We start from the raw sequence: 8,819 nt of genomic DNA on the forward strand, positions 1-8,819 counted from the left end.
GTATTCAAAATCTTCAAAGGTATTTAGAAAGCAGTTCTAATGGATGTACAGTATATTTTCAGCATTAAGTCGACCTTTATGAGACCCTGGTTTATTTTATTATATCAGATAATACAAGTATGTTTTCAGGGGTGGCACAGTGGTTAATATTGCTGCCTTGCAGTGCTGGGGCCCCTGGTTCACTTCAGACCTGGGGTGCTGTCTGTGTGGAGTTTGTATGTTCTCCCCCTGTACTCCTGGGTTTCCTCTGAGTGCTCTGGTTTCCTCCCCCAAAACACACTGGTAGGTTAATTGGCTTCTGGGAAAATTTAATATGTTTGGGTCTGTGTGTGTCCTGCGATGGACTGGTGTCCCCTTCAGGATGTATCCTTCCTTGTGCTCCTTGCTTGCCAGGATAGGCTCCAGCTCCCCCACCCACGACCCTGAATTGGATAAAGCAGTTACAAATGGATGGATGGAATAAAGAAAACAAGGTCTTAATACTATTATATATACTATTCCAGTACTTAATACATTATATTAATAATAGATCTAGAACTAAGGTAATATCATTTAAATACCTTGTCATTTAGTATTTTGTTTTTCCATGGGGTTCTGTTTTTAACATTACTGTCTTATGCCCCTGGAGATTTTGTTTAGTTTCTCCCACTTACATTCTAGGTTAATGTTACAGAATTTGTTTCAGTGGATCCTTACCCCTTGGACAAACGACATCCGTTTCATTCAAATGCAGCCCGTCATGCCTGTCATTTTGTCATTTTCTGATGGAAACTTTAGGAAACTTTAGAAAAGTAAGATTAAAGGACCAGCTTGATCCCACACAGCCGGTAGTAGCTCAGGTAGAATGTCACCAAGGCCTGGAAGTTTCTGAATCTTCATAGATTAAACTCCTGCTTTTAACTCCCGCAGAGCTGCATTAAATGCAGTAATATCACAGCTTTTAAACACAGTCAAAGCCTCTCAACTTACTCATGGACTTCCTGATCACAGGATATGAACAATTGAGTATGTGTGGTCAACTTGTGAAACGGACCATAAATTCATGCCATCTCAGGTTTTTTTACTAGCCAGACACAGGTGATTCATGGTCTGGCATATTTAAAACATTAATCCAGGTCTCCTTCAAATTCAATCAAAATAATTCATGCCTTTTGCATATTAATGTACATGTTACTGTGTATATATTTGTTCAAACAGGGAAGCTGACTCTTCTGAACATCAATCACATACTCAGATACTGTATACAGCATATAGAAATACATATAAAATATAGAATGAGATAATTAGATATACGGTACATACACTGTAGGGACTAAATACCCATTTAGTCTTTTAAGCATTTAGTTCCAACACAAGCTAAAGAATTCTTTGCAGCCAAATTTGTTAGTGGGTATAACTACAATTGTTAGGGATTATGGCAGTAATTTAACATTTTACGGGAAATATTTGGTTATGTGAGCTAATGAGGCAGTAATTTTTTAAAAGACACAATAAAGCTGTAAATATGATGGAAAATTGCCTGAAACCCTTGTAAAGTAAAAAACATTTATATAACTTCAGCCTTCAGTAGAAATAAACAATTTTGTGATCTTTGTTTTATGGGCCAATTTAATTTAGCAAACAGAAAGTAATTCCTGCCACCCTTTGGCTAAATGAGCACATTTTACAATGCACTGATTTACATTTTTCACTGCTATGTTACAGAACATAAAAACGTAAAAAATATTTGACCCCTACAGCTTGAATGGTTTATTTGCTGCTTTGGCAAAGTGACACAAAATACAATTTGAACATTAGGCAATTTTCCTTGTTATGCCCATTAATCAGCAAACTAATTATGCCTTTTTAATATATGGGGCTTGGAAGAACTCAGTGTACCATATGTTGACAGTTAATGTGAATTTCTATTTAACAAGCAGCCATGTTTTTGCAATTAAACTGTTTTTGATTCTATTACACCTAAACACGGGCTATTAATTCAAAATTGTTTTGTGCATTTGCCAATTTATTGTGTCACTTTGGGATTAATAAAAAAAGACTTATCATAGCATTTTTAGTTGTTTTTGTTATTAAAATAATAAATATTACAGTTTTGTGGCAAGTGTCATTAAATAAAATAAAAGACTGAAAATTCTAAAAAGCCCAATTTAAGAAGATTGGGTTTCAAAGATTGGAAGAACGTGCCAGGTGTGTACATAAAGTTCAGTTAACTAGGCATTGAAGAACAAGGTGTTGCACATTGTGTGGGCAAACCCGCTAAGAGCCAGAATTATAAATATAATGGGACTGCATGTAAAAATGTTTAATTCAACTGTGAAGATTAGAAAGAAATACCAGTTTGTGTACAGAGAGTTTCATCTACAATATAGTCTTAAAATAGCAGCCATACTGTTTGAAAAGAAGCACATATTTTATTTTTTCAACAGGATGTTCAGTATGTTCTTACAGCATTTTTTGTTTTAAATGTATTAATTTCACATCCTAGTACACATTTTGTGCATGATTGTCATTGATTTTTACTAAGTTTTCTACCATAGAATGTTAACCAAAAGATGCATTCATCCAACTGGAAGTATTCTTTTTAGAGACAGATTTCCCCACTGTGATAACAGCATGACATAATCTCTAATGAGTAGTGCCTGCCTTTCTTGTTTGTTTTTTTGTAGCAACTCAGTATATTTCACGGTTTAATGGGAAGCACAAGTTTTACACACATTTTAATTTATTAATGCATAAAAACTCAATAAAATTTACCACCTGCATTAATTAAATGTTTTCAGGTACTCAGATTGGTATGTTGAACACGTGTTAATAAGTGAACATAAATGTTTGCAGTGTTTATAATGCTGCAGGTGATAGACCCTTCACAATGGAATATTTCACTTGTTTAATATTAACAGGGCATTTTTTCATTGGTTACTCTCGCCCAGAGGTCTAATGAAGACAGAAATAAAATCACACATAACGATAGAAGGAAGCGTGTTTATAGTACTGAAAAATAAACCTACAGTAAGTGTCTGAAAACTTGACTAAATTTACAATGATTGATTATTCTTAACTGATACCGGTGAAGGCAATTGGAAGAGTTTTCTTAAAAAAGGCATAATGCCGTTTCCTAATTCGAAACAGTTCAGAATGCTCTTATGGATACATATTTTTTGCAAGGAAGAGGATGAAACACAGCAAAATTCCCAAAGACATTGTCAGGAGTTCATCATGTTATTTTTTGAGAAAACTGACTTCTATTTGTTGAGTTAAGGAAAAAGTTGTTTTTATGGGAAAATACATGTAACAGTTAACATGGTCTCTGTATTTGAAGCAGCAATTGAATTCTGGTAATATAAAATATAACATTAATTATTATTTAAATTCACCTTTACCTTATAATGAAACAAATGGATAAAACTCAAATAAAGAGCACCTACTCTATGAGATGGAGGACTGGAGATGTACTGGGAGACAATTCTAATCCATTGAATACAGTATACAGAAGTTAAAGTTCTTAAAATTACTAAAATTCCATCGTTTGCACCTGACATTTTGTAAACTCAAAAAATATTTTCAGAATGTGTAGTTTTGCAGACTCACACTTTTATCAAAATATTGTTTGCTGTGTCAAGTACAGATTAATATACAGTAACACTTTTTCTGGCTTGAAAATTTGCATGCACTACAGCTTCACATTTTACCTAAAAATATAAACACACATATATTTATTTTTGTATTATTTATTTTAACCCAGTGCTGGGGTCTATTATCCAGGGCAATATGTTATTTTCTTTACTTAGTGCATGAAAACAGAAATAGCACATAACAGTATGGTCTTCCTGCCACGGCAATCATCCTTGATATTTTAACTTTGTGGTGATTTTGAAATTATTTTATTTTTCCGATTAATGTTTTATAAATGTACTGTATATAATTTTAAAATGTATTGTAACTAGTATATAGAACACAGGCTTATTTGTTTCTCTAGGAAAAAATGTATTAAAAATGTCATTTTCCACATCTAACTCTTTATACAGCAGCTTAGAACTGCAAAGCTGACACTAAACTCGATTCCGATAGTATGCTTTATCGAAGTTGCGCATAAATACTGTATATTGTGGAAAGTGGAAGCCACAGGGAAAATTGTGACTTCAGAAATGTGTATCTGGATAACACTGGTATGAACTGTGTATGAAATGCAATAGTAATACACAAAGGTGACAATGGGACAAGAGCACGCAAAATGTTTTTTAATGTTTTTTCTTTTAGAGTCTATATAAATTTAATTCTATTATTTTCCTTTCCCACATGGGCATGCTTAAGGAAGTATTAGGCCATGGTCTATGTAGACCATATAACTCTTGCTGTCATAACATTTTGAAGGAACTACTCACATCTGGTCATCTTAATGTATTTTCCCAAAAGTCTGTGTTCCTAAATCCTTACAGAGTTCCTGGGTTTAAATGTAAGAACTGTTGTCCAAAATGAATGAAATGTTCCTCTCCTTAATTCATTAAAGATGAATCAGATGAAAAGATGAAAGATGAAACAGAAGTTTATTTGTGACAATTTTTCTTTGTTCTATATTTCTATATTAATAATAATCCAATGCAAACAAATACCTAGGATTTTCTGTTTTCAGTGGTTGCCTTGATTCAGCAAGTTACTACTAAGTAGTTAATACCTGACACTAGAGATTTTCTGTCCAGCAAAGCAATGACATCCATAATGTATGTGACTAAAACACAATAAGACTGGATTTTACTTATGCTATTGGCATTATGATTTTAATCTCTAATGTATATATGAGTCTTTAATGCAATATGTCACGTTATATTGTGTTGAAACCGAGAAGTCTATTTTTCTGTCCATGCGGATAGATTACAAAAACAAACACTTCATAAGTTGTTTTTTGCTTTATAGTTTGGTTCTGGGTTTGTATATACAGACATTTGGCAAGGTAACACTGTGGAAATGGAGGGTATTTTGATTTTCAGTCACATATCCCCTGAGAAAATAAGAAGACATGGTACACTACAAATATAATATACCATATGGTTGATCGGTTGATAAAAAGGAAAGCTAATTTCTGGTTGCAGATCAAGCTATTTTTAAAACTCATGTGCTCCAGTTGTTGATCATTTTCAGACCATTTGTATTATTCGCTTGAGCAAAAAGTTTAAATCTAACTGGAAAATAAAAAAAACTCTGCAAACAACTGGGTTTATGTTACTTAAATGAAGAAAAATACATAATTACTTCCAGAAAACAAAACAAAAACAAGAAAACAGTAGATTATCTTAGGTTTTCCATTTAGAGACAATGTTGAATTATCCAAGAAAATATAGATGGAATTATTTACATTCAAAATTGTTGTTAATAAAAACTTGATACTACTAAAAGCTGTCCAAAATCTTTAAGCATTGTATTAAGTCATTGGGCAAGAGTGGATTAAAAGTATAGCTTGATTAAGCATGTCATCCGAAAGTAATTTTATATCCTGTTTTTATAAGAGGAGATGCATTTTTTGAGATCACATTGTACTTATGAAAATCAGAATTATTTGTTTTTTGAGGTGAAATGTAATATTTTCCAATATGTCTAAAGTTGTCCAATATAATGTTGAATATTTCCACATTGTTTTTTTTGTAAATGCTCACAATAAGACAACATAAGCTACAAGACTTCTCTTGACATTATTTAATGACATCGTAATTCCATTTCTTTATTTATTTCACTGTACTACTAATTATGTAGTGAATTTCTGGAACTTAATTTCATTTGATCTTGTTAAATGTACTGAAGTTTTTTATTCATTTTCTAATGAAACTTTGATAATATTAGATTTCAGCTTCCTATCTCTCATACTTTAATGACATTGCCACTTTCTGTTTATAATTACTCTTTTCTCTCATTTGTCAATATTCAGCCATCCATGTATGACTGGAACTCTTCATAAGATGACACCTACTTCTTGATCTTTAGATCCCAGCCCCACTACACTGTTTCGTTTTAGATGACCAAGATCAGCCCTTCAAAAAATTGCAATTTGTTCACCAGGTCTCAGTTTCTTTCCTGTGCTTTCAGTAATGCTTAGTATTAATTTTAGTTTTTTTTTTGTTGGTTTTGTAAGGCTTTGAATGGTTTGGCTGTATTTTGTCTGATATTTGATTTGATCCTAATCAAAACCTTCGATCAACTGATTGTAGTTCCACAGCAAGACTATGAAGTATGAGCAATAGGATATTCATTCTTATGCCCTTTAACTCTGGACCTTCTTTTCCTAAAAAAACAAACAAACAAGATGCTGGATTCTTGAATTGTTTTAAAACCTAAATCATGACTTGTTTAACTTGGCATTTTTATGTTCTGTATCCTTATGGCTTGATTTTAATTAGTGTCAATATTCTAACCGTTTTATCCAATACAGAGTTGTGGGGTAGCAGGGGCGTATACTGGCAAGCACCGGGCACAAGGCAGACTACACCCTGAATGGGACACTATCCATTGCAGGGCAGACAGACACAAACATTGTCACAAGAGGGTCAATTTCCTCAGAAGCCAATTAACCTAATTAAGAATCTTTGGACTCTTTGGACTGTCGGAAGAAACCAAACAAACCGGAAGAACAAAGGGACAACATGCAAACTTCACATAGATAGCACCAGAGGAATTGAACCCATGGCCCCAGTAATGTAATAGTAATAGTAACCACTGTGCCACCATGCTGCCCCCATTATTTTCATTCCTTACTTATATTGTCATTCAGCAGTATGCAAATCCAGTTTTCCCTAGGTACTCTGGTTTCCTCCCACAGTCCAAACACATACTGGGAAGTTAATTGGCTTCTGGGAAAATTGGTCTTGGTGTGAGTGTGCGTATCTGTGTTTGTATCCTTGTGTTCCCTGTGATGGACTGACATCCCATTCAGGGTATATCCTGTCTTGTGACTGTTACTTGCCAGGATAGGCTCCAGATTTCCTGTGACCCTGAACTGGATTAAGTTAGAAATGGATGGATGAAAATAAAGGAGAATTGCCTGTAAGGAGTTTATGGTTGCGTAAAACAGGAGAACAAACATGCATATCTTCTGTGGTGTTGTGAGTCTTTCTAATGAACCCTACAATAAGATTACTTACATACTGAACACTCTTTCTGTAGGCTTCAGTCTTGGAAGGAGCACCTGACTGAATACAAGGGTGCAATGGAGTCTGCTAGATCCAGCTCATTAAAAACATAATTAAAAACAACCATAATAATCCTAGATACCTTTTTTCCACCATTAATAGCCAGCCTAACCCAAACTTCGCTAGTACTTCACATGCTTCATTCCAACTTTGGAGATCTTTCTTAGAGTTTTTTACTTCAAAGATTGAGTACATCTAGCATCACATTCTCTCCACCATGCATGTTACTACTACACCTCCTTCCTGCATGTCTAGTTTTGCTGGTTCTCTTTCTAGTTTCCCTCAGCTTGACACTGCATACCTTAGTATTCATATCTCGTAATAAATCCACCACCCATTTATTAGATCAATTTTCTACTGTTTTATTTAAATCCTGTTTTTTTTTCTGCCCTCTGAACTGTCATCCTTGACAAAATAAATGAGTCCTTGAGCACTGGAGTGGTAGCAACAGCCTTCAAAATAGCTGCAATTATCCCTGTGCCAAAAAAAACAAACAAATTTGACCCTGGAGAATCTAAACAATTTTCACTTTATATCCAATAATTGTTGTCTAGCAAAAATTTTAGAACATGCTGTTGAAATTCAATTAAACAACCATCTCATTGTAAACAACTTCTTTCGACCCTTCCAATCCAGTTGCATACAATTACACAGTAAAGTAACTGCCCGTGTTAAAGCTATTAACAATCTTCTTATGACTGTTCTCTATCTATCCTTATTCTTCTAGACTTCAACACTTCTTTTGACAATCATGACATCTTACTTTCTCGTCTTGAGTCTGCATTTGGTGTTTCTAACATTCGCTCTGAAATGGTTCATTGATTACTTCACTGATTGCCGACACTTTGTCTCTCTTGGGAGTTTCCAATGCAGTAACCCTGTCTCTGGATGGCACTGTATATGAATTTCAATTTAAATTGAAGACTTTGGAGGTGACATTTGATAAGGCTTGGCTTTTGACCCACAAGTGCCAAATATTGTAAAATATAATTCTTCCGTCTCATACATTTTGCCAGACTATGTTCAACGTTGTCTTTTACTGTAGCAGAAAAGCTGGTTAACAGATTTGTCTCTTCCAGAATGAATAACTGCAGTTCCGTACTCGCTGTAGTATCTGCTGTAAATCCACGGTAAACAAAAGTCCAGAATTCGACAGCCAGAATCTTGACCATGTCACATGCAAGAGAGCACATTACTTCTATCCTATTGTCCTTGCACTGGCTTCCTATCAGGTTTTGTGTCAACTTCAAAACCCTCATTCTACATGGCTTGAGGTGCCCTCAGTACCTGTTTCCTCTCTATCTTGCAATCTTTGTTCGTCTGAATAAAGTTTTATATTATTGAAGTATTAATTGTGTAGGTGTAGGTTGACATTTCCTTTTGGTTAGATTGAGACGTAATCAGCAAAATAGTTATTTTTGCAGATGATACCAAATTAGGAGGATCAGCAAACACTTAACTGGAAAAGAAATGAAAGGTCTTTGGTTTTTGACCAAATTCGGGACTGTGCACGTGCCCTCCAGATGACATTTAATGTAAGCAAGTACAGGCTGCTGTATGCAGGTAGCAAAAACAAACTAGAAATAGAAAATTCAATGCACTATTTATAATGACTTAATTTATATGATTGTCTACAACTTCGGT

Source organism: Lepisosteus platostomus, chromosome 1 (assembly GCF_059453375.1).
Source record: "Lepisosteus platostomus isolate fLepPlt1 chromosome 1, fLepPlt1.hap1, whole genome shotgun sequence".
Taxonomy (NCBI): domain Eukaryota; kingdom Metazoa; phylum Chordata; class Actinopteri; order Semionotiformes; family Lepisosteidae; genus Lepisosteus; species Lepisosteus platostomus.